This window comes from Zalophus californianus, chromosome 17, assembly GCF_009762305.2.
Source record: "Zalophus californianus isolate mZalCal1 chromosome 17, mZalCal1.pri.v2, whole genome shotgun sequence".
In the NCBI taxonomy this organism is placed as follows: domain Eukaryota; kingdom Metazoa; phylum Chordata; class Mammalia; order Carnivora; family Otariidae; genus Zalophus; species Zalophus californianus.
Window position 1 is genome coordinate 58,298,709 of NC_045611.1, and position 24,313 is coordinate 58,323,021.

At 41.9% G+C, this 24,313-nt stretch overlaps 1 pseudogene; it reads right to left on the bottom strand.

The window, feature by feature from the left end:
- Positions 1-2,249: 2,249 nt before the first annotated feature.
- On the bottom strand, positions 2,250-23,260 carry LOC113936265 (annotated as a pseudogene).
- Positions 23,261-24,313: the final 1,053 nt, after the last annotated feature.

The following is a 24,313-nucleotide window of genomic DNA, read 5'->3' on the forward strand; positions in this document are numbered from 1 at the left end:
TCTGTTCTCTGTATGAGCTCATTTTTATTTATTTATTTTTTATTTTTATTTTTTAAAAATCTATTTTATTTATTTATTTGACAGAGAGACACAGCAAGAGCAGGAACACAGCAGGGGGAGTGGGAGAGGGAGAAGCAGGCTCCCCGCCGAGCAGGGAGCCCGATGCAGGACTCGATCCCAGGATCCCGGGATCATGACCTGAGCCGAAGGCAGACGCTTAACGACTGAGCCACCTAGGTTCCCTGAGCTCATTTTTATTTTAAAATTCTACATATGAGTTCATACAATTTCTTTTGTCTTTGACATATTTCATTTAGTACAATAACCTCAAAATTCATCCATGTTGTTGCATATGGATAAACTGCTTTTTAAAAAAATTTTATTTATTTATTTGACAGAGACAGAGTGAGAGAGGGAACACAGCAGGCGGAGTGGGAGTGGGAGAGCAAGAAACAGGCTTTCTGCTGAGCAGGGAGTCCAGTGCAGGGCTCGATCCCAGGATCCTGGGATCGTGACCCGAGCCCAAGGCAGATGCTTAACAGCTGAGCCACACAGGCGCCCCACACAATTGCTTTTTTGACCAAATAATATTCCATTGTATATACATACCACATCTTGTCTGTCCATTTGCCCATGGACACTTAGGTTATTTCCATATCGTGGCTTTGGTATCAGGGTACATCTCACCTCATAAAAGGGGTTTGGATGTGTTCCTTCCCCTTTAGTTTTTTGGAAGAGTTTGAGAAGTGTTGGTATTCATTTTTTAAACAATTGAAAGAATTCAGCAGTTGTGTCATCTTGTTGTGGGCTTTTCACTTTTAGATCTTTGATTACTGATTTAATCCTCTTGCTAGTTATAGATATGTTCAAACTTTCTTTTGAAGTAAGTCTTGTAGGTCTCTAGGAAATTATTCATTTCTTCTCGGTTATCCAATTTTTTTGGCAAGCAATTGTTCCTTCTATTTTCTTGTGATCCTTTTTATTTCTGTGACATCAGTTGTAATGTCCTCACTTTAATTTCTGATTTTACTTACCTTTCCAAAAAACCCACTCTCATTGTTGGTTTTTCTATTTTTCTCTTCTCTGATTTGTTTATATCTGCTCTCATCTTTATTTTCTTCCTCCTGCTAAATTTGAATTTATTTTATTTATTATGTTAATCACCATACATTGCATCATTAGTTTTTGATGTAGTGTTCCATGATTCATTGTTTGCATATAACACCCAGTGCTCCATGCAGAATGTACCCTCTTTAATACCCATCACCAGGCTAACCCATTCCCCTATCCCCCTCCCCTCTAGAACCCTCAGTTTGTTACTCAGAGTCCATAGTCTCTCATGGTTCGTCTCCCCCTCCAATTCCCCCCCCTTTCATTTTCCCTTCCTACAATCTTCTTTTTTTTAACATATAATGTATTGTTTGTTTCAGAGGTACAGGTCTGTGATTCAACACTCTTACACAATTCACAGTGCTCACCATAGCACGTACTGTCCCCAATGTCTATCACCCAGCCACCCCATGCCTACCACTCCCCCACCACTCCAGCAACTGTTTGTTTCCTAAGATTAAGAATTCCTCATATCAGTGAGATCATATGATACATGTCTTTCTCTGATTGACTTATTTCGCTCAGCATAATCCTCCAGTTCCATCCACATCATTGCAAATGGCAAACTTTCATTCCTTTTGATGGCTGCATAATATTACATTGTGTGTGTGTGTGTGTGTGTATCACATCTTTATCCATTCGTCTGTTGATGGACATCTTGGCTCTTTCCGTAGTTTGGCTATTGTGGACATTGCTGCTATAAACACCAGGGTGCACATTCCCCTTTGGATCCCTACATTTGTATCTTTGGGGTAAATACCCAGTAGTGCAATTGCTGGTCGCATGGTAGCTCTATTTTCAACTTTTTGAGGAACCTCCATACTGGTTTCCAGAGTGGCTGCACCAGCTTGCGTTCCCACCAACAGTGTAGGAGGGCTCCCCTTTCTCCACATCCTTGCCAACATCTGTCATTTCCTGACTTGTTAATTTTAGCCATTCTGACTGGTGTGAGGTGGTGTATCATTGCGGTTTTGATTTGGATTTCCCTGATGCTTAGTGATGTTGAGCACTTATTCATGAGTCTGTTGGCCATTTGGATTTCTTCTTTGGAAAACTGTTCATGTCTTCTGCCCATTTCTTGATTGAATTACTTGTTCTTTGGGTGTTGAGTTTGATAAGTTCTTTATAGATTTTGGATACTAGCCCTTTATCTGATATGTCATGATCGTCACCACCACAGTGTGGTACTGGCACAAAAACAGACACATAGATCAATGGAACAGAATACAGAGCCCAGAAATGGACCCTTAACTCTATGGTCAACTAATCTTCGAAAAAGCAGGAAAGAAAAAAAATAATAAAAATAAAAATAAAAAAAAGAAAAAACAGGAAAGAATGTCCAATGGAAAAAAGACAGTCTCTTCAAAAAATGGTGCTGGGAAAATTGGACAGCCACATGCAGAAGAATGAAACTGGACCATTTCCTTACACCACACACAAAAATAGACTCAAAGTGGTTGAAAGAACTAAATGTGAGCTAGGAGTCCATCAAAATCCTAAATTTGAATTTAGTTGTAATTTTTATAATCCCTTGAGGTGTAAAGTTAGATTATTTATCGATTTCTTTCTCTTTTTTAATGTAGGTGATTATCATTATAAACTTGCCTCTTAGCACTGCTTTTACTATATCCCATAAGGTTTTTTTTTTAGAGATTTTGTTTATTTGAGAGAGAGAGAAAGCACAAGCAGGGGGAGCAGTGGGCAGAGGGGGAGGGAGAAGCAGACTCCCTGCTGAGCAAGGAGCCCAACCTGGGACTCGATCCCAGGACCCTGGGATCATAACCTGAGCTGAAGGCAGATGTTTAACCGACTGAGCCACCCAGGTGCCCCTGCAGCATCCCATAAATTTTGATATGTGGTGTTTTCGTTTTCTTTCTTTTTAAATTTTTATTTAAATTCTAGCGAGTTAGCGTACAGTGCAGTATTGGTCTCAGGAGTAGAATTCAGTGATTTATCACTTACATCCAACACCCAGTGCTCATCACAAGTGACCGTCCTTAATCTCTGTCACCCATCTAGCCCATCCCCAGTGATTTCGTTTTCATTTGTCTTACGATATTTAAGAAAATTCTCTTAGCTTTTGTTTGACGTTTTTGTTCAAGAGTGCGTTGTTTAGGGGGCGCCTGGGTGGCTCAGTCATTAAGCGTCTGCCTTCAGCTCAGGTCATGATCCCAGGGTCCTCAGAATGAGCCCAACTTCGGGCTCACTGCTCAGCGGGAAGCCTGCTTCTCCCTCTCCCACTCCCCCTGCTTGTGCTCCTGCTCTCGCTGTCTCTGTCAAATAAATAAATAAAACCTTAAAAAAAAAAAAAAAGAGTGTTGTTTAATTTCCCCATATTTGTGAATTCTGGAGCTTTCCTTCTGTTATTGATTCCTAGTTTTATTCCACTGTGGTCAGAAAAGATACTTGGTAGGATTTCAATCCTCCTAAATGTTTCATACTTGCTTTGTGATATAATATGGGATCCGTCATGGAGACTGTTCTGTGTACAGTGGAGAAGTGTCTTTTGCTATTGGGCAAAGTGTTCTACGTTGGCTCCACTTGGTCTATAGTGTTGTGCAAGTTTGCTGTTTCCTTACTGATGTTCTGTCTGGATGTTCTATCCGTTATTGAAAGTGGAATACTGAAGTCACTAATATTCTGTTGCTATATATTTCTTCATTCAGATCTGTCAGTGTTTGCTTTATATATCTAAGCCCTCTGGTGTTGGGTGCATATACGTTTATAATTGTAATATCTTCCTAGCAGATTGACCCTATTACTATGTAATCAACTTCTTTGTCTACTATGACCATTAGTGAATTTAAAATCTATATTATCTGATAAAAATATAACCACCTCTTCTCTCTTTGTTACCACTTGGATGGAGTATCTTTTTCCATGCCTTCACTCGCAGCCTACGTGTGTCTTTAAATCTATAGTGCGACTCTTGAACACAGCATATAGTTGGATCTTATTTTATTTTGTATTTTTGACTGATGTGGGTCTCTTTATCGGCACAGGGGCCTACGGAACCCTCCCTCTCCCTCTCCACCCTCTTCCCTGTACAAATAAACTCTATCTTTCCCCCCCCTGCTCTGTCTGTTTTTCTGCTTGGGCCAGGGAGGCTCAGTCAGCCCCTAAGACTTGTGCCCCAGGACACAAAGAACCAGCATCCCCTATGCATACACACCATACACACTCGCCTATGAGTCGAGGGAAACTAGGAGGCAGCAGGAGGGCTTGTAGAGGCCCTCAGGCTTCCACTAAGAGCTGAGCACAGTTGGTCAGTGAAGGTTGACTGCAGTATTGGGAGGAGCAGTGTGAGGAGCATGGGGTCGGGGGGCAGCTCCTAAAGGTGGGGCTGAAAGGAGCTGAGTCCACTGAGTGGGCCTCGGGGAGAAGTAGGGGAGGCAACCACCCAGGCCCTGTGTGGTCAGAGTGGGCAGGACAGGAACCCCCAAAGCCACCAAATTAAGTGATCTTAGGGCTGGAAGAGGCAGACTCCTTCCTGTGGGAGCTGGTTCCCCCGCCCAGCCCCCTCCAGGCAGGGTGACCTGGAAGGATGTGACAGTGAATGGTGGGGGCTCTGCTGGAGGTAGGGGTACACCCAAAGCAGAGGGACGATGTGGTGTTTGAGGGCAGACCAGGACTTGCATCACCTATGGTGTGGGGGGTTGGACCCACCCAGCTGTCATTTGCCTTCTCTAATCCTGGAACAACTAACCCTGCTGGGCAAGCTGCCCCAGGTCCTGGCAACAGCCAGCCATTTCTCCTCAGCCCCAGGTCTACCACCCCTCATACAGCCTCCTGGGTTCATGGGGGAGCCAACAGTGCAGCTGAAGTCCTGCAGGAAGTCATGGGATTTGGAGAGGGTGCCTAGCACAAGTGGTCACTCACCAGCCCCTCGTGAGAACTCTCAGGTGTGCAGACTGAGCACCACACCTGAGCAGATCCACAAAGAAGAGCTGGTGATGGGCAGGCCCTACGCTGGGCAAGCACGGCTCCTCCTGGTGCTTTCTCAGCCACGCTTTGAAAGTGTTACAGGCAGCCTCAAGCTCCCTGTTGTTAGTGATGTTCTCCCCCAACAGCTGGTGGCCGGTGAGCCTCTCCCAGTTGACCGGGTACTGGCTGTACATACCGCTCCTCCATGCAGGATTCTGAAATGCTGCCCGTGATTCATTCTGCCACAGGTTCCCTTCCTTGTCGTATTCACGCCCTGGGTCATCAGAGGTGTCAGTCATGGCCCATCACCATGCCAACGACACCAAAGTTCAGGTCCTTGGGGTGGTTATGGGTGTAGAAGGGGACCTGCAGGATGCTGGCAAGGAAGACGATTTCATTCTTGGTAGGAAGGTAGTAGGCATTCACTGTCTGGGAGGTCATGCTCCACTGGGCCTGGATGGGAGTCTTGCTGAGCTGATCGGCCATTACTTTAGCAGAAAAATGGTGCAAATTCCACACATTCTGGAAGAAGGACTCTTCAGAGACTTCCTACCCGTCATAAACATCATGCAGATCTTTAGGCTCCAGGATGAAGTTCAGGAAGCCAATTCTGTCAAAGATGGTGTCTACTTTCTCCTTGGCTTCCTGATCGGTCTTCTCATCCATCCAAACCTGCTGTCCCAGGGCCTCCTCAAGGTGGTCCAGATGCTCACTGATCATCTCTTTAGCAATTTCCTTGCTTTGCCAGTCAAATGAGGCTTTCACAAGAAGGAGCCTGAAGCGAAGCCAAGTGCAGCATCCATGTTGGAGACACAGGTCTGCTCCTTGAAGGACTTCTTGGTGCCATGGAGCAGCTTCTCTTGTGTAGACTCAAAGCAATGTCCAGGCTCCAGGCTGTCTTCTGTCCCAGATTCCAAATTAGGTAACTGTTAGGATGCTTGGCTCTGTGAGATTGAGGAGCTCTGACACTTGCTGCAAATAATCTGTCCCAGGGGCGCCTGGGTGGCTCAATCGTTAAGTGTCTGCCTTCGGCTCAGGTCATGGTCCCAGGGTCCTGGGATCGAGCCCCGCGTCAGGCTCCCTGCTCAGCGGGAAGCCTGGTTCTCCCTCTCCCACTCCCCCTGCTTGTGTTCCCTCTCCCGTTGTGTCTCTTTCTGTCAAATAAATAAATAAAAAATCTTAAAAAAAAATAATCTGTCCCATACACCACCATGGGCTCAGAGTCCCCCAACTCCAGTGGTGAAAGCAAGAAAGGCAGAAACTCCTGCCAGTCTGTGGAGGGTGCCAGACGTGTAGCTATTCCTTAAGTTCCACATATGTGTGAAACCATATGATAATTGATTTTCTCTGCTTGACTTATTTCACTTAGCATCATCTCCTCCAGTCCCATCCATGTTGAGGCAAAAGTTGGGTATTCATCCTTTCTGATGGCTGAGTAATATTCCATTGTATATATGGACCACATCTTCTTTATCCATTCATCTGTGGAAACACATCTCAGCTCTTTCCATAGTTTGGCTGTTGCGGACATTGCTGCTATGAACATTGGGGTGCATATGGCCCTTTTCAGTACATCTGTTTTTGGGGTAAATACCCAGGAGTGCAATTGCTTGGTCATAGGGTAGCTATTTTTTTAAATTTTATTTTATTATGTTACGTTAGTCACCATACATTACATCATTCATTTTTGATGTAGTGTTCCACGATTCATTCCCTGTGTATACGTGCCCTCTTTAATACCCATCACCAGGTTAACCCATACCCCCACACCCCTCCTCTCCAAAACCCTCAGTTTGTTTCTCAGAGTCCATAGTCTCTCATGGTTTGTCTCCCATTCCAATTCCCCCCCTTCATTTTTCCCTTCGTGCTTTTTTTTTTTTTTTTTTAACATATAATGTATTATTTGTTTCAGAGGTACAGGTCTGTGATTCATGAGTCCTATACAATTCACGGAGCTCACCATAGCACATACCCTCCCCAATGTCTATCACCCAGCCACCCCATCCCTCCCACCCCTCACCACTCCAGCAACCCTCAGTTTGTGTCCTGAGGTTAAGAATTCCTCATCAGTGAGATCATATACATGTCTTTCTCTGATTGACTTATTTTGCTTAGCATAATATGCTTTAGTTCCATCTACATCATTGCAAATGGCAAGATTTCAGGGGTTTTTGATGGCTGCATAATATTCCATTGTATATATATACCACTTCTTTATCCACTCATCTGATGATGGACATAGTGGCTCTTTCCATAGTTTGGCTATTGTGAACGTTGCTGCTATAAACATTGGGGTGCACGTACTCCTTCAGATCCCTACATTTGTATCTTTGGGGTAAATACCCAGGAGTGCAATTGCTAGGTAGTAGGGTAGCTCTATTTTCAACTTTTGAGGGACCTCCATACTGGTTTCCAGAGTGGCTGCACAAGCTTGCATTCCCACCAACAGTGTAGGAGGGTTCCCCTTTCTCCACATCCTCACCAACATCTGTCGTTTCCTGACTTGTTAATTTTAGCCATTCTGACTGGTGTGAGGTGGTATCTCATTGAGGTTTTGATTTGGATTTCCCTGATGCTGAGGGATGTTGAGCACTTTTTCATAAGTCTGTTGGCCATTTGAATGTTCTTTGGAAAAATGTCTGTTCGTGTATTCTGCCCATTTCTTAGTTGGATTATTTGTTCTTTAGGTATTGAGTTTGATAAGTTCTTTATAGATGTTGGATACTAGCCCTTTATCTGATATGTCATTTGCAAATATTTTCTCTCATTCTGTCGACTGTCTTTGGTTTTGTTGACTGTTTCCTTTGTTATTCAAAAGCTTTTTATCTTGATGAAGTCCCAATAATTCATTTTGCCCTTGCGTCCCTTCCCTTTGGCGATGTTTCTAGGAAGAAGTTGCTGTGCCTGAGGTCGAAGAAGTTGAGGGTAGCTCTATTTGTAATTTTTTGAGGAACCTCCACACTGTTTTCCAAAGTGGCGGTACCAACTTGCATTCCCACCAACAGTGTAAGAGGGTTCCCTTTTCTCCACAACCTCTCCAACATTTGTTGTTTCTTCCCGTGTCAATTCTAACTGGTGTAAAGTAGTATCTCGATGTGGTTTTGATTTGAATTTCCCTGATGGCTAATGATGATGAACATTGTTTTCATGTGTCTGTTAGCCATTTATATGTCTTCTTTGGAGAAGTGTCTGTTCATGTCTTCTGCCCATTTTTTGACTTGATTATTTGTTTTTTGGGTGTTGAACTTGACAAGTTCTTTATAGATCTTGGATATCAGCCCTTTATCTGTAGTGTCATTTGCAAGTATATTCTCCCATTCTGTGGGTTGCCCCTTTGTTTTATTGACTGTTTCCATTGCTGTGCAGAAGCTTTTTATTTTGATGAAGTTCCAAAAGTTCATTTTTGCTTTTGTTTCACTAGACAAGAGATGTATCTTGAAAGAAGTTGCTGTGGCCAATGTCGAAGGGGTTACTGCCTATGTTCTCTTCTAGGATTTTGATGGATTCCTGTCTCACATTGAGGTCTTTCATCCATTTTGAGTTTATCTTTGTGGATGGTGATAGAGAATGGTCAAGTTTCATTCTTCTGCATGTGGCTGTCCAATTTTCCCAACACCCATTTATTGAAGAGACTGTCTTTTATCCATTGCATATTTTTTCCTGCTTTGTCAAAGATTATTTGACCATAGAGTTGAGGGTCCATATTTGGGTTCTCTATTCTGTCCATTGGTCAATGCTGTCTTGGTGATCACAGCTTTGTAATATAGCTTGAAATTGGGCAACGTGATGCCCCCAGCTTTCTCTTTTTCAACATTTCCTTGGTGATTCAGGGTCTTTTCTGATTCCATACAAATTTTAGGATTGTTTGTTCCAGCACTTTGAAAAATGTCATTGGAATTTTGATCGGGATGTCGTTGAAGGTATAGATTGCTCTGGGCAGCATAGACATTTTAACAATGTTTATTCTTATCCATGAGCATGGAATGTTTTTCCATCTTTTTGTGTCTTCTTCAATTTCTTTCATGAGCGTTCTGTAGTTCCTAGAGTATAGATCCTTTACCTCTTTGGTTAGGTTTATTCTGAGGTATCTTGTGGTTTTTGGTACTACTGTAAATGGAATCGATTGTCTAATTTCTCTTTCTATAGTTGCCTTCTTAGTGTATAAGAAAGCAACTGACTTCTGTGCATTGATTTTGTATCCTGCCATATTACTGAATTGTTGTATGAGTTCTAGTAATTTGGGGGTGGAGTCTTTGGGGTTTTCCACATTAAGTATCATGTCATCTGCAAAGAGCGAGTTTGACTTCTTCTTTGCCTATTTGAATACCTTTTATTTCTTGTTGTCTGATTGCTGTTTCTAGGACTTCTACTACTATGTTGAACAATAGTGGCGAGAGTGGGTATTCTTGTCGTGTTCCTGATCTTAAGGGAAAAGCTCTCAGCTTTTCCCCATTGAGGATGATATTTGCTGTGGGTTTTTCATAGATGGATTTTATGAACTTGGGGAATGTTCCCTCTATCCCTATACTCTGAGGAGTTTTAATTAGGAAAGGATGTTGTATTTTGTCAAATGCTTTTTCTGCATCAATTGAGAGGACCATATGGTTCTCTCTCCTTATTAATATGTTCTATCACATTGATTGATTTCCGAATGCTGAACTACCCTTGCATCCCAGGGATGAATCCCACTTGGTCATGGTGGATGACCCTTTTAATGTATTGTTGGATCCTATTAGCTAGAATTTTGTTGAGGATTTTGGAATCCATATTCATCAGGGATTTCGGTCTGAAATTCTCCTTTTTGATGGGGTCTTTGCCTGGTTTGGGGATTAAGGTAATGCTGGCCTCATAGAATGAGTCTGGAAGCACTCCTGTTTCTGTTTTTTTAAACAACTTCAGGAGAATAGGTATTATTTCTTCTTTGAACGTTTGGAAGAATTCCCCCAGGAAATCCATCAGGCCCTGGACTCTTGTTTTTTGGGAGGTTTTTGATCACTGCTTCAATCTCATTGCTGGTTATTGGCCTATTCAGGTTGTCAATTTCTTCCTGTTTCAGCCTTGGGATTTTATATGTTTCCAGGAAGGCATCCATTTCTTCCAGGTTGCTTAATTTATTAGCATATTGTTGTTGATAATAATTTCTGATAATTGTTTCTATTTCCTTGGTGTTAGTCGTGATCTCTCCCCTTCATTCATAATTTTATTAATTTGGGTCCTTTCTCTTTTCTTTTGGATAAGTCTGGCCAGTTGTTTATCGATCTTATTCTTTCAAAGAACCAGCTTCTAGCTTTGTTTGTGTGTTCTACTGTATTTCTGGTTTCTAATTTATTGATCTCTGATCTTAATTATTTCCCTTGTGCATGGGTTAGGCTTAATTTGTTGATTCTCCATTTTTTAATTTTTTTTTATTTTTTATTGTTATGTTAATCACTATATTACATAATTTGTTTTGGTGTAGTGTTCCTGATTCTCCATTTTTTAAGGTGAAGTATAGTTTGTATATTCAGGATTTTTCTATTATTATTATTATTTTTTTTGAATGAGGCTTGGATGGCTCTGTATTTCCCCCTTAGGGCAACCTTTGCCCTATCCCATACGTTTTGAAGCAATGTGTTTTCATTCTCATTGGTTTCCATGAATTGTTTAAGTTCTTCTTTGATTTCCTGGTTGACCCAAACATTCTGGAGCAGGATGGTCTTTATCTTCCAAGTGTTTGAATTTCTGCCAAACTTTTTCTTGTGATTGAGTTCCAGTTTCAAAGCACTGTGGTCTGAAAATATGCAGGGAATAATCTCAACCTTTTGGTATCGGTTGAGACCTGATTTGTGACCCAGTATGTGGTCTATTCTGGAGACAATTCCACGTGTGTTCGAGAAGAAGGAGTATTCTATTGTTTTAGGGTGGGATGTTTTGTATATATCTATGAGGTCAATCTGGTCTAGTGTGTCATTCAAAGCTCTTGTTTTTGTTGATTTTCTGCTTAGATGATCTGTCCATTGCTGAGAGTGGAGTGTTGAGGTCTCCTACTATTAGCATATTATCAATATGTCTCTTTATTTGGTTAACAGTTGGCTTATGTAGTTGGCTGCTCCTATGTTAGGGGGGCATAGATATTTACAATTGTTAGATCCTCTTGTTGGATAGACCTTTTAAGAATGATATAGTGTTGGGCGCCTGGCTGGCTCAGTTGGTTAAGTGACTGCCTTTGGCTCAGGTCATGATCCTGGAGTCCCAGGATCAAGTCCTGTGTCGGGCTCCCTGCTCAGCAGGGAGTCTGCTTCTCCCTCTGACCCTCTTCCCTCTCGTGCTCTCTATCTCTCATTCTCTCTGAAATAAATAAATAAAATCTTAAAAAAAAAGAATGATATAGTGTCCTTCTGTGTCTCTAACTATAGTCTTTACCTTAAAATCTAATTTGTCTGATCGAGAATTGCTACCCCAGCTTTCTTTTGAGGTCCATTGACATGAAAGATGGTTCTTCATCCCTTCACTTTCAGTCTGGATGTATCTTTAGGTTCCAAATGAGTCTCTTGTAGATAGCATATGGATGGGTCCTGTCTTTTTATCCAATCTGCAACTCTGTGCCATTTTATGGGAGCATTTAGGCCATTCACGTTGAGAGTGATTATTGAAAGATATGAATTTATTGTCATCATGTTGCCTGTGAAGTCCATGTTTCTGTAGATTGTCTCTGTAAATTTCTGTTCTATATCACTCTTGGGGTCTTTCTCCTTTAGAACCCCTCCCCCTTAATATTTCTTGCAGGGCTGGCTTAGTGGTCACATATTCTTTCAGTTTCTGCCAGTCTTGGAAGCTCTGCTTCTCTCCATCCATTCTAAATGACAGCCTTGCTGGATAAAGTATTCTTGGCTGCATGTTCTTCTCATTTATTACCCTGAATATGTCTTGCCAGCCGTTTCTGGCTTGCCAGGTCTCTGTGGACAGGTCTGATGTTTTTTGGTTGTTCCCCCCTCTGTATGTAAGGAATCTCTTCCCCCTAACTGCCCTTAAGGTGGTTTCCTTGGTTCTAAGATTTGTGAGTTTTATTATTACATGCCAGGGCGTTGGGGTCTGGTCTCCTCGATCTTGGGAGGGGTCCTCTCTGCCTCTAGGACATGAATGCTTATTTCATTCTCCAGATTAGGGAACTTCTCAACTACAGTTTGCTGAAATATATCTTCTGGTTCTCTCTCTCTCTCTCTCTCTCTCTCTCTCTCTCTCTCTCTCTCTCTCTCTCTCTCTCTCTCTCTCTCTCTCCACCCCCTCAGGGCTCCCAATAATTCTGACATTGGAATGTTTCATGGCGTCATTTATTTCTCTAATTCTGTTTTCATGGATATTAAGCTGTTTGTTCCAGGCCTCCTCCTGTTCCTTCTTTTCCATCAGTTTGTCTTCTAGATCATTAATTTGTTCCTCTGTCTCGTTTATCCTAGCTGTTAGAGTATCTAGATTAGATTGGATCTTATTGATAGCGTTTTTAAGTTCTGCCAGATCAGCTCTCACTTATGCCCTTAGAGACTCTATGTTGCCATTAATTGTTTTCTCCATCCTAGCTATCATCTTCATAACTGTTACCCTGAAGTCTATTTCTGACATCTTGCTTATATCCATATCCATTGGTTCTGTGGCAGAAGTCACAGTCTGTGTCTTTCCTATTTTGGGGGTTCCTCCTCTTATTACATTCTGTTGAGGGGTGGTTGAGGGAATGTACAGAGTCCAAATTATTGACCACAACCCACGCAAGATGTACCTGTTTTATAGGGATCTTAGGGTTGTTGGCCTCTTGTTCTTCCAGCCTGTCCCTAACCCTAACCCTGTCTTCGGGGGGAGGTGCCTGTCGCACTGTTACTCAGGCAACCCTGTTTGGGCAGAGTTGCCCTGTCCCCTGTGGGGGGGTGGTGATAGGCTCAGTGAAAACCGGTTTTTGGGGGCTTTTTTTCTCTCCCAGCTTTCCCTGGCAGCTTTCTGCATCTCTTTTTCTCTTCCGAGAGTCAGAGCAGAAGTGACTGTATCCAAACCTCTGCCTCAGAACAGATCACAGTCTGTTCTTCAGTGAGCTGTCCAGGCCACACTGTCTCCGTTTCTATCCGTGCTGCTATAAACTGCAGCGTCCTGTGTTGTGTGCCCCTCAGCAGGGCTCCCAGCCCTTACTTCCAGGTCCAGGCATGTCTCTGCCCTTTGTGCTTCTAAAACTGCTAGCCACCCCCAATTCGTATTCCTGCCCCGGCAGCTCGAAGTTTCAGTCTGGGGGGGCTGCCCTAAACTTTCCCCGCTGCTACCTGCAAGTCTGTGCCCAGTCCCCAGTGCTGATGCTTTTGCAGGATCCCAGAGTCTCCCTCCCGCTTCCGTTTATCTTCTGATACCTGCCTGCGGAATCATGGCTCCCCGCTTCATACCTCGAAACCAACCACCGGGGATATTCTGTTTGTAGAGATCCAGATATATCTTCTTACATCCAGGCTGATTTCATGGGTGTTCAGAGTGGTCTGGTAGATATCCAGCTCAATTCAGGGGAACGGCTGAAATAGGGTCCACTACTCCTCTACCATCTTTTTTCTTCTCCTATCCTCCATTTTTTTTTAAAGATTTTATTTATTTATTTGACAGAGACATAGCGAGAGAGGGAACACAAGCAGGGGGAGTGTGAGAGGGAGAAGCAGGCTTCCCGCGGAGCAGGGAGCCCAATGTGGGGCTCGATCCCAGGACACTGCGATCATGACCTGAGCTTACCTAGATATTTATTTTCTTACCTAGATATTTATCTCAGAACTCTTACAGTTTAAATAAAAAACTTCCGTGCTTGGAACCCCACAATAAGCTCTTTTCCCTTATCTTCTCCAAATGATACTTTCCCATAAATATGGATATTAAGTGATTCTTTAAGATACAAAGAAAGGTCCACTCAAACACTGCAAACTCCCTATATCCCTTTATGCTCTTTATTTTTCCCTAAAGCTTTTCTCATCTTATAATATACCATATAATTTTTCTGCCTGTTGTCTCATTCCACTAGAATATAACCCCATGATGGCAGAGATTTTTTCCCTTCAAAGTTGTATCCTAATACCTATGTACTCAATAAAAGTAAATTGGAGATATTTGTCTTTCAGATTTATTTCACTTAGCACAATACCCTCTAGGTTCATCCATCTTGTCACAAATGGTACAATCTCATGCTTTTTTATGGCTGAGTAACATCCATTACATCCATTTTTATTTTTATATATTTTTGTGTTTCTATTTATGTATTTTTGTACATTTTATGTATGTGTATGTATGTTTTTTGTGTATGTGTATTGTGTCTATGTTTATATTTATTAAATATATATATACACACACACAAATACACACACACACACACACACACACACACCACATCTTTATCCATTCATCTATCAATGGACCTTGGGTTGCTTCCATATCTTGGCTGTTTTAAATAATGTTGCAATGAACGTGGGGATGGATGCGTATGTCTTTTTGAATGGGTGTTTCTGTTTAAGTAAATATCCAGTAGTGGAATTATTGGATCATATGGTATTTGTATTTTTAATTTTTTGAGGAAACTCTAAACTGTTTTTCACAGCGGCTGTACCAATTTACATTTTCACCAACAGTAAACGAGGGTTCCCTTTTCTCCACATCCTTGCCAGTGCTTTTGTCTTTCTGATTCCAGTCATTCTGACAGGTGTAAGGTAATACCTCATTGTAGTTTCAATTTGCATTTCCCTGATGATAAGTGATGTTGAGCACCTTTTCATGTATCTGTTGGGCATTTGTATGTCATTTTTTGAGAAATGTCTATTCAGGTCCTTTGCCCATTTTTAAATTAGTTTATTTGGGGGGTTTTTTTGCTACTGAGTTGGAGTTCTTTATATCTATTTTGGATATTAACCCTTTATCAAATACATGGTTTGCAAATATTTTCTTCCATTCCGTAGGTTGCCTTTTCACTCTGTTCATTGTTCCCTTGGCTGTGCAAAAGCTTTTTTAGTTTGCACTCCCATTGTTTGTTTTTCCTTTTGTTGCCTGTGCTTTTGGTGTCATAACCAAAAAATCATTGCCAAGACCAGTGTCAAGGAGCTTTTATCCCCTATGTTTTTTTCTAGTAGTTCTACAGTTTCAGGTCTTACATTTAAGTCTTTAAACCATTTTGAGTTGACTTTTGTATGTGGTGTGAAATAAAGAGTCCAATTTCATTTTTCCATTTTCCCATCACCATTTATTGAGGAGACAACCCTTCCTCTACTGTGTGTTCTTGGTGCTCTTGTGGAAAATCAGTCCCATAAATGTGTGGCTTTATTTTCTGGGCTCTATATTCTGTTCCATTGGTCTTGTAGGTCTGTTTTAATGTCTGTACCATACTGTTTTAATTGTAGTAGCTTTGTAATATCTTTTGAAATGAAGTGTGATGACTGCAGCTTTGTTCTATATTGATTGCTTGGGCTCTTCAGGGTCTTTTATAGTATCACACCAATTTTAGGATTGTTTTTTCTATTTCTGTAAAGAATGCCATTGAGTGTTTTTTGTTGGTTGGTTTTTACAGTTTACAGGGAATCTTTGATCACATTGGGTAGTATGGAAATTAAAAATATTCTTCCAATCAATGAATATAGAATGTCTTTCCATTTACCTTCATTAGTGTTTTATAATTTTCAGTGTACAAATCATTCACTTCCTGGTTAAGTTTATTCCTAAGTATTTTTTTCTCACTAGGGTGAATGGGGTTGTTGTGTTAATTTCCTTTTTGGAGAGTTCATTGTGTATAGAATTGAAACTGACTTTTGTATGTTGGTTTTGTGTTGTGCAATTTTATTGAATTCACTTTAGTTTTTTTTTAATTTTTAAAATTTTATTATGTTAGTCACCATACAATACATCATTAGTTTTTGATGTGGTGATCCATGATCCATTGTTTTCGTATAACACCCAGTGCTCCATGCAGTATGTGCCCTCCTTAATACCCATCACTAGGCTAACCCATCCCCCTCCCCTCTAAAACCCTTTTTGTTTCTCGGAGTCCATAGTTTGTTTCTCATGGTTCGTCTCTCCCTCCGATATCCCCCCCTTCATTCTTCCCTTCCTTCTCCTAATGTCCTCCCTGCTATTCCTTATGTTCCACAAATAAGTGAAATCATATGATAATTGTCTTTCTCTACTTGACTTATTTCACTTAGCATAATCTCCTCCAGTCCCATCCATATTGATGCAAAAGTTGGGTATTCATCCTTTCTGATGGCTGAGTAATATTCCATTGTATATATGGACCACGTCTTCTTTATCCCTTCATCTGTTGAAGGGCATCTCAGTTCTTTCCAGTTTGGCTATTGCAGACATTGCTGCTATGAACATTGGGGTGCATATGGCCCTTCTTTTCACTACATCTGTGTCTTTGGGGTAGATACCCAGGAGTGCAATTGCTGGGTCATAGGGTAGCTCTATTTTTAACATCTTTAGGCAGCTCCACACTGTTTTCCAAAGTGGCTGTACCAGCTTGCATTCCCACCAACAGTGTAAGAGGGTTCCCCTTTCTCCACAACCTCTCCAACATTTGTTGTTTCTTTCCCTGTCCATTTTTGCCATTCTAACTTGTGTAAGGTGGTATCTCAATGTGGTTTTGATTTAAATTTCCCTGATGGCTAGTGATGATGAACATTTTTTCATGTGTCTGTTAGCCATTTGTATGTCTTTTTCAGAGAAGTGTCTTTTCATGTCTTCTGCCCATTTTTTGACTTATTTGTTTTTTGGGTGTTGAGTTTGAGGAGTTCTTTATAGATCTTGGATACCAGCCCCTGGTCTGTAGTGTCATTTGCAAATATCTTCTCCCATTCTGTGGGTTGCCTCTTTGTTTTGTGGATTGTTTCCTTTGCTGTGCAGAAGCTTTTTATCTTGATGAAGTCCAAAAAGTTCATTTTTGCTTTTGTTTCACTAGCTTTCGGAGACGTATCTTGAAAGAAGTTGCTGTGGCCGATGTCAAAGAGGTTACTGCCTACGTTCTCCTCTAGGATTTTGATGGATTCCTGTCTCACATCGAGGTCTTTCATCCATTTTGAGTTTATCTTTGTGGATGGTGTTAGAGAATGGTCGAGTTTCATTCTTCTGCATTATGGCTGTCCAATTTTCCCAGCACCATTTATTGAAGAGACTGTCAGGTTTTGAGTCTTCAGAGTTTTCTATATGTATGATCTTGTCATCTGCAAACAGAGATAATTTTACTTCTTTCCAATTTGGGTGCCTTTTCTTTTTCTTGTCCAATTGCTCTGTCTAGGACTTCTAGGAATTCCAGGACTGTGTTGAAGTGGTAAGGGTGTGCATTTTTGCCTATACTAGAACTAGAGGAAAATAAAACCACTAGACACTGGTTATGATAGCTTTGGGCTTTTAATATATGTCTTTGATTGAAATTTTGAGCGTTTTTATCATTAATGGATGCTGAATTTTTGGGAAATGCTTTTTCTGCATCTATTGAGATGATCACGTGCTTTTAAATCTTTCATTTTGTTAATGTGGTGCATCACAGCGATTGGTTCATGTTGAACCATCCTTGCATCCCAGGGTTAAATCCCACTTGGTTATGGTGTATAATCCTTTTAATATGCTATTAGATTTAGTTTTTTTAGTATTGAGGATTTTTGCATTTGTAGTCACTAGAGCTATAGGTTTTAAGATTTTTTTTGCTTGTAATGTCTCTATTTGGCTTTGGTATCCGGGTGATGCTGGCATCATCACATGAGTATCGAAGTATTTCCTCTTTCATATGTTGGATGTGTGTAAGAAAGATTGGTATTGATTCTTCTTTGAATGTTTGGTAGAATTCACCCATGAAGCCATTTGGTCCTGGGATTGTCTTTCTTGGGAAGTTTCAATTACTGATTCAGTCTCTTTATTGGTTGTTTGACTCTTCAGACTTTCTATTTCTTTTTTCAGTCAGTCTTGGTATGTTATATTTTTAGGAATTTATCCATTTTTTTCTAGGTTATCCAATTTGTTAGCATATAATTGTTCACAATAGTTTCTTATGATCCTTTTTATATCTGAGGCATCTATTGCAATGTCTCCTTTTTCATTTTATTTTTTTTTTAAGATTTTATTTATTTATTTGAGAGAGAGTGAGAGTGAATAAGTGACAAGCAGGGGGAGCTGCAGAGGGTGAGGTAGAAGCAGGTTCCCCACTGAGCAGGGAGCCCTACATGGGGCTTGATCCCTGGACTTTGGGATCATGACCTGAGCTGAAGGCAGAAACTTAACCAACCGAGCCACCCAGACGCCCCCTCTCCTTTTTCATTTCTGATTTTGAGTCTTTCCTCATTTTCTTAGTCGAAGGGTTTATCTTTTCAAAACACAATTCTCAGTTTTGTGGGGGTTTTTTTCTGATTTTTAAAATGTAAGATTTTTTTAATGCTGTGCCGTACATATCACATAAATGGAATCAAAGTGTTACTAGCTTCTCATTGATAATGAAGTTGAGGTTAAACCAAGTTAAATCTCTTGTCCAAGAATGTACAGCATGTTCATGAAGGGATAGGAAGTTTAAAGTTTTTCCATCCTACCATGGTGCTTTTCAGTAAAACCAACTAGTGGTGGTGGCACAATATGTTTTTATGTACCTACTATATATAGAAACTAACAGATGAATGAGATACTTGATATTTTCCCATGTTAAGATTGACAAAATTTAAGTGCGGAGAGCAGGTCACTTGTCCGAGGCTCGTCATTTTGGAATGATATAACAGTTCTTTTTGTATTGGGAAAATTCTCAATCCTGTCTTTAAGGTACTTTAAGGTACTTTCAGGCAAAACCAGAATTGAGACCTTGTTTGTCAGATGTCTCACTAGCCAAAGTAGGTAGAGAAGCAGAGATTCAAAGTTGTATCTGTTCTTAACCACTACATACATTTACACTTGATATGGTTTGGGGAAAAGTATTCTCTACCATCACTGGGGCTATAGACGTGAGGTCACAACAGAGGAAATACAGAAGACCATGTTTCTCAGTAGAAAATAGAATGTGTACTTTTGGTGCCAGGTCTTCCTGGAAGTAGTTGAAACAAGGGTTTCTAGGACTTGGGGACAATGTCTCTATTCATTGTGAGTGCCCCTAAGACAAGAAGGTGGAATTGATTGTCTTAAAGCTATGGATGTATGGAAAAAATCTGTCTTTTCTGTAGGGAGGAATCCAGGCTTGACTCTGTTGACAAATCTGTGTCAGGCACTGTTATCGGTGCTTTGCAGTCCTTGCCAACAAAGGTAGTCTTTCTGGGGCACCTGGGTGGCTCAGTTGTTAAGCGTCTGCCTTCGGCTCAGGCCATGGTCCCAGGGTCTTGGGATCGAGCCCCGCATCCGGCTCCCTCCTCGGCGGGAGGCCTGCTTCTCCCTCTCCACTCCCCCTGCTTGTGTTCCCTCTCTCGCTGTCTCTCTTTGTCAAATAAATAAATAAAACCTCAAAGGCAGTCTTTCTGCAAAGCCCTATTCCTTAACTTCAAAACATTCTGGTTTGAGGGCTTGGCATCTCAAAGGCAAAAAGAAACCACTGGACTGTAGATTCCTGAGCTAGATCCAGGCTTGGGGAATAGGTCCATGAATTTGGGGATTTGTTATGAAGAAGCTTTCAGCTTTTAACTGTGGGATCTAAATCAAGGCCTCTCAACCTCAGTACTATTGACACTTGTGACAAGATCATTTTTTGTTGCGGGAGGATGTCCTGTGCATTGTGGGATGTTGAGCATCCCTGCCTTTTACCCTGCCTTTTACCCACTAGATGCCAGTAGCAGCAACCCTTCCTCCAGTTGTGACAACTAAAAATATCTTCAGACAGGGCCAGATGTCCCCTGGGGGATAAAATCAACCACTGGCCTAGAAATGGCATTGCATACCCAGTGTCAGCAGTGTGAGCTGAGGTGTCTACAACCAGGAGCAGTGGGTTTTCTGTGGGTGTAATTGAGAAAGGATCTGCATGTAAGATGACTCTAGGTAAGTATTAGTTGGATAAGTGAGTGGAGAATTCCAACAAAGGCTGAAAAGATTTGTCTCTTTCACCTTGTCAAAGGGGTATGTTAAACCAATTAAGCTTGGGGGGCATTATGTTAAAATGCTGTATGTCACAGAAATAACTAAATTTACTTGTCAAATGAACTCTCATTGGATCTTTAATCTTGGCCATTTTGCATCTTTTGTCATCCACAGATTGTTTTACTCTGAATTTTTTTAAAGATTTTATTTATTTTGACAGCGAGAGAGGGAACACAGGCAGGGGAAGTGGGAGAGGGAGAAGCAGTCTTCCCAGTGAGCAGAGAGCCCGATGCAGGGCTCAATCCCAGGACCCTGGGATCATGACCTGAGCCGAAGGCAGATGCTTGACGACTGAGCCACCCAGGCGCCCCTGATTCTTTACTGAAAACATTTAAAATTGGTTCCAGGAAAGCATGCTCCATAATGGCATTGCTTGAACATCTTAGAGACCAAGCCAGTGGACTGAGAATTTTCAGAACTAATGAAGAAGCTGATGGATTCAAAATAACTGCTAACCCAAGACTAAGCAGAAGAATTAATTACATGGGACAGATGAGGATGATTGTAACTTTTATGACTCTGTTTGAAACACTGCTGGTTATTTAATGTTTTGATTTCCAGATAAAAAAAACCTTTTTCTTTTAAGCTATCTACAACTTAGAGCAATTTGATAAATTATTCATTGTAAACAGATGTGAAGCATTTATCTTTTCTCCCTACCTGATTCCGTCCAGAATTTGGAAACTGAGTGAGTATTCTAATTTTCATGGCAACACAGTTATTTGCAAAAGTTCAATAAAAAAATCTCTTCTCCTTGGAACCGGACATAATGGGAAACCAACTGGTTAAAGTACCAAGGCTTTGACTAGAATGTCGTATTAGAGAATGATGTGCATCGAATCAGATATGGCCAGACAACTTGAAGGAAACAAAGCTGACTTTAAGGAGGCAATGCTTATAAAGTCCTGCTTGGAAAAACCAGCTTCTGCCTGGTTAATGGGGTTCCCTGCCTTACGGGTCAGTAAGGAACCTCAGGATATTTGGAAACCTTGAGAAAAGAGGAATTCACCGAAATCTATAGGTGAAGTCTCATGGCAAATTCTTGATTTGGCTTCCTAGCCTTGAAAGGCTATTAAAAATCCAATTTGAGGGGCACCTGAGTGGCTTAGTTGGTTAAGCATCTGCCTTCTGCTCAGTCTTGATCCCAGGGTCCTGGGATTGGACCCCACGGGTCGGGCTCCCTGCTCAATGGGCAGCCTGCTTCTCCCTCTGCCCCTCCCCCCACTTGGGCTCTCTCCCTCCCTCCCTCTCTCTCTCTGATAAATAAAATCTTAAGAAACAACCAATCTGAGATTCCTACGAAAACTTCCAGCAGAGCAAACTCAAAAAAAAAAAAAAAAAAGTTATATGATTCACTCTTCTTGTTGCACTTACGTAAATAATCAGTTAAAGTTTTCTGAAACCAGACTTACTTTGCAAACAAACTAGACTAACCTCGATTATCTTCGATAGAAACACAGGTATTTGTAGAGAGAGGTTCTGCTTTGTTTTGTTTAATGGAAAGCAGTAATGCCTCCCTGTGGGTTCTGTCTGGAGCATTCTGCCAGTCCTTACCAAATCCTGAATTCTAGTTTTCCCCAATATCCAGCTACAACTCTGTTCTGAGGACTAAAGTATTTTTCAGGCAAAACCAGAGCTGAAACGCTGTTTTTCAGGTCTGAGTTTTTAATGTCTCTTTTTCCTTTTTGTCTTAGAATTATGAGAACTAAAACTGTTCTTTTTCTGAAGTTCTGCATGTTTAAGCTCAACAACTTAATATAAACTTAAAAATTACTACCACGGCTTACGTATGGGCAAGCTTCCTGCTGCCCACTGTATGAACTGCTCAGAAAGTTCATCGGAATATAGAACGGCATCAGGAGACACTCTAAATGCAAACCAGGAAAATTCTTTAGATGGCCACTGCCATCCCCACTGCACCATTTGAAGATGTGTCAAGCTTGTTTAAAAATCTCACTGGCTGCCCTGTGGACTCAGAAACTGGGTTTTTTGTTAATCTTTTATGGTCCTAGAAACTCCCCTCATTAAAAATGCCTGACTGTTAGTAGCATCCAGGAAATATCCTCTATTACCCAGTCCCAGCAGATGGTTCAGCTGGTCCTTAACAGAAGATAACTGAATGAGAAACTGGACTCTCTTTTTTCAGAGGAAAGAATATTTTTTTTTCCTTGAACAAGAGGGGGGACTGACAAAGATTCTTTGACCTTTTCAAGCTCCTGAACCTCCTCCTATACCCTTCTTGTAAATTCTTAACAAGAACCCCCACTCTGGGTATCTTGATCACCTTCATACCTGATCACCTTCATACCTGTACTAACCCCCCATCATCTTCCAGGTGATGTCTGACCAACCTTGCCTGCCTTCAACAAGAATCTTATTTAGTAGGTTTAGTCAGAACCCCTCTTACCACAGATCTTTCCACTTAGTAATTTCTACCTACTTCTCCCCCACCCCCACCCCGGGCCCCTTGGCTGTACATACCCACTTGCTTGTGTTGTATGCAGAGTTCAGATCAATCTCTCCCCCCCACTGCAAAATCCCATTCCAGTGGTACCTCTACCCACCGTGAGGGTCCTGATCAAAGCCTGCTTTACCATCTTTAACGAATGTCATCAAATATGTCTTTCTTCAACAGATCTGCTGGCAGTGAATTCCCTCGGTTTCTGTTGGAGCAGTGGATGTGCACCGATGCCCCAAGGTCAGTCGTGGTGCCCCTCTCCCCAAGATCAAGGGTTTGTTTTTTTCTTCCCTTAGTTGAGCTAGAAAAGAACGATAGGATTTTTCTGTGATAAATCATTATGGTTCAAAGGAAAGTGAAAGAAAATAAACATCTCGGTAGCCCAGTCTTGTGTTTCTCACCGGAGCACAGATGCAGCTACTCCTTCCGGTCCACTGGCCACAGGGGGCACGACTGGGAAAACTGGGAAGAGATACTTCCCTCAGCAGATGCTGCCAGAAGCTGCTGTCCCCTCATCAGCCTTGCTTACCTGGGTCAGGGCCATTCTGGAGGGGAGAGAGAGCTGGTGAGGTGCACTCTGAGTAGGAGGTAGCTGTGCGTCCACTAACCACGTCCACAGGCGGGTCTTCCAAGATTCGATCTCCACCCGACCACACTCGGACGCCGGGGCTTCTGAGATTCGATCTTCATCCCGAAGCCCATCCTACGTGACTGCTGTTTCCATCCCCCAGGGGGTACCACAAAGGACACTTCTTAGGGCTCTCCTAGTTCTTTTCCATGGGTTTCTGGTGGGGTTTTGTGGAGAATAAGCCTGAAGCCAGGGGTAGACTTCATTTTTCCATTCCCAACACGCACCCCCAGGGTTTTCGCATCACCCACCAGTCCGTACGCTCTGCCTTCACAGGTTGGTTAGCTGTTCTAGCTTCGCTCTCCTAACAGGTACCCAGTTGTGTTGACCCAGGTGAGTGCATTTTGACATCCCTTCTTCCCTTTCAGACGAGGTCCCCTTAGATTTTGGATTAGTTGTTTACTCTGCAACCCCAGCTCTCTGATGGGTTCCAAAAAGGAATGAAATTTGAAGTTTGTACAGCTTTTTCATCACAAGGGAGGGGGTGGGAGCAATGTTCTTTCTACTGCTCTATAATGCAGAGCTAAAGCCAGAAGTCCCAGAACTCCTGTATCTATGAGGTAGCAATCAACCATTTTGAACTCTTACTGCACCAGAAATACCCTACCATGGGGGCTGGGAGAAGACAAGGCAGAGGGGGCATCAGGGAGGCTCTGCCAGTGCTCCCAACCTGCAGAGAGGTCCAAGAGAGTCTCCCTTGGAGAGATCATTGTTTTCCTCTATTGGAAAACACTCTCTCTCCTCCCTCACATGCTTTCCCCTGTCCTTAGTCCAGTTACACACACCCCTTTTTATTTCTCTTTCCATTTTTCAAGGCTTGTCCAAGTCTAAGTGCTTGGCTGTCTGTCAAGCTTCCTCCACCTTAGTACCCACTCTTGAGTTAAGACCTGCTCTGAGGTGCAAAAGACTGCACTTTACCCTTAGTTGCTAAGCTGAGCTGTTCTGGCAACTTCTATGGTTAATTTAAAGGGATCATTCCATCCAAATTCCAGACTCGAAGCCAGCAGTCTGGGAAGCTTCACTGAAAAACAGGACTGTGTTGAGATGTCTGGTCCACCCTTATTCGAGGGGATCCAAGCACACTCCAGTTATACCAATATGGAGTCTTTGTGCTTTGCCTGGCATGA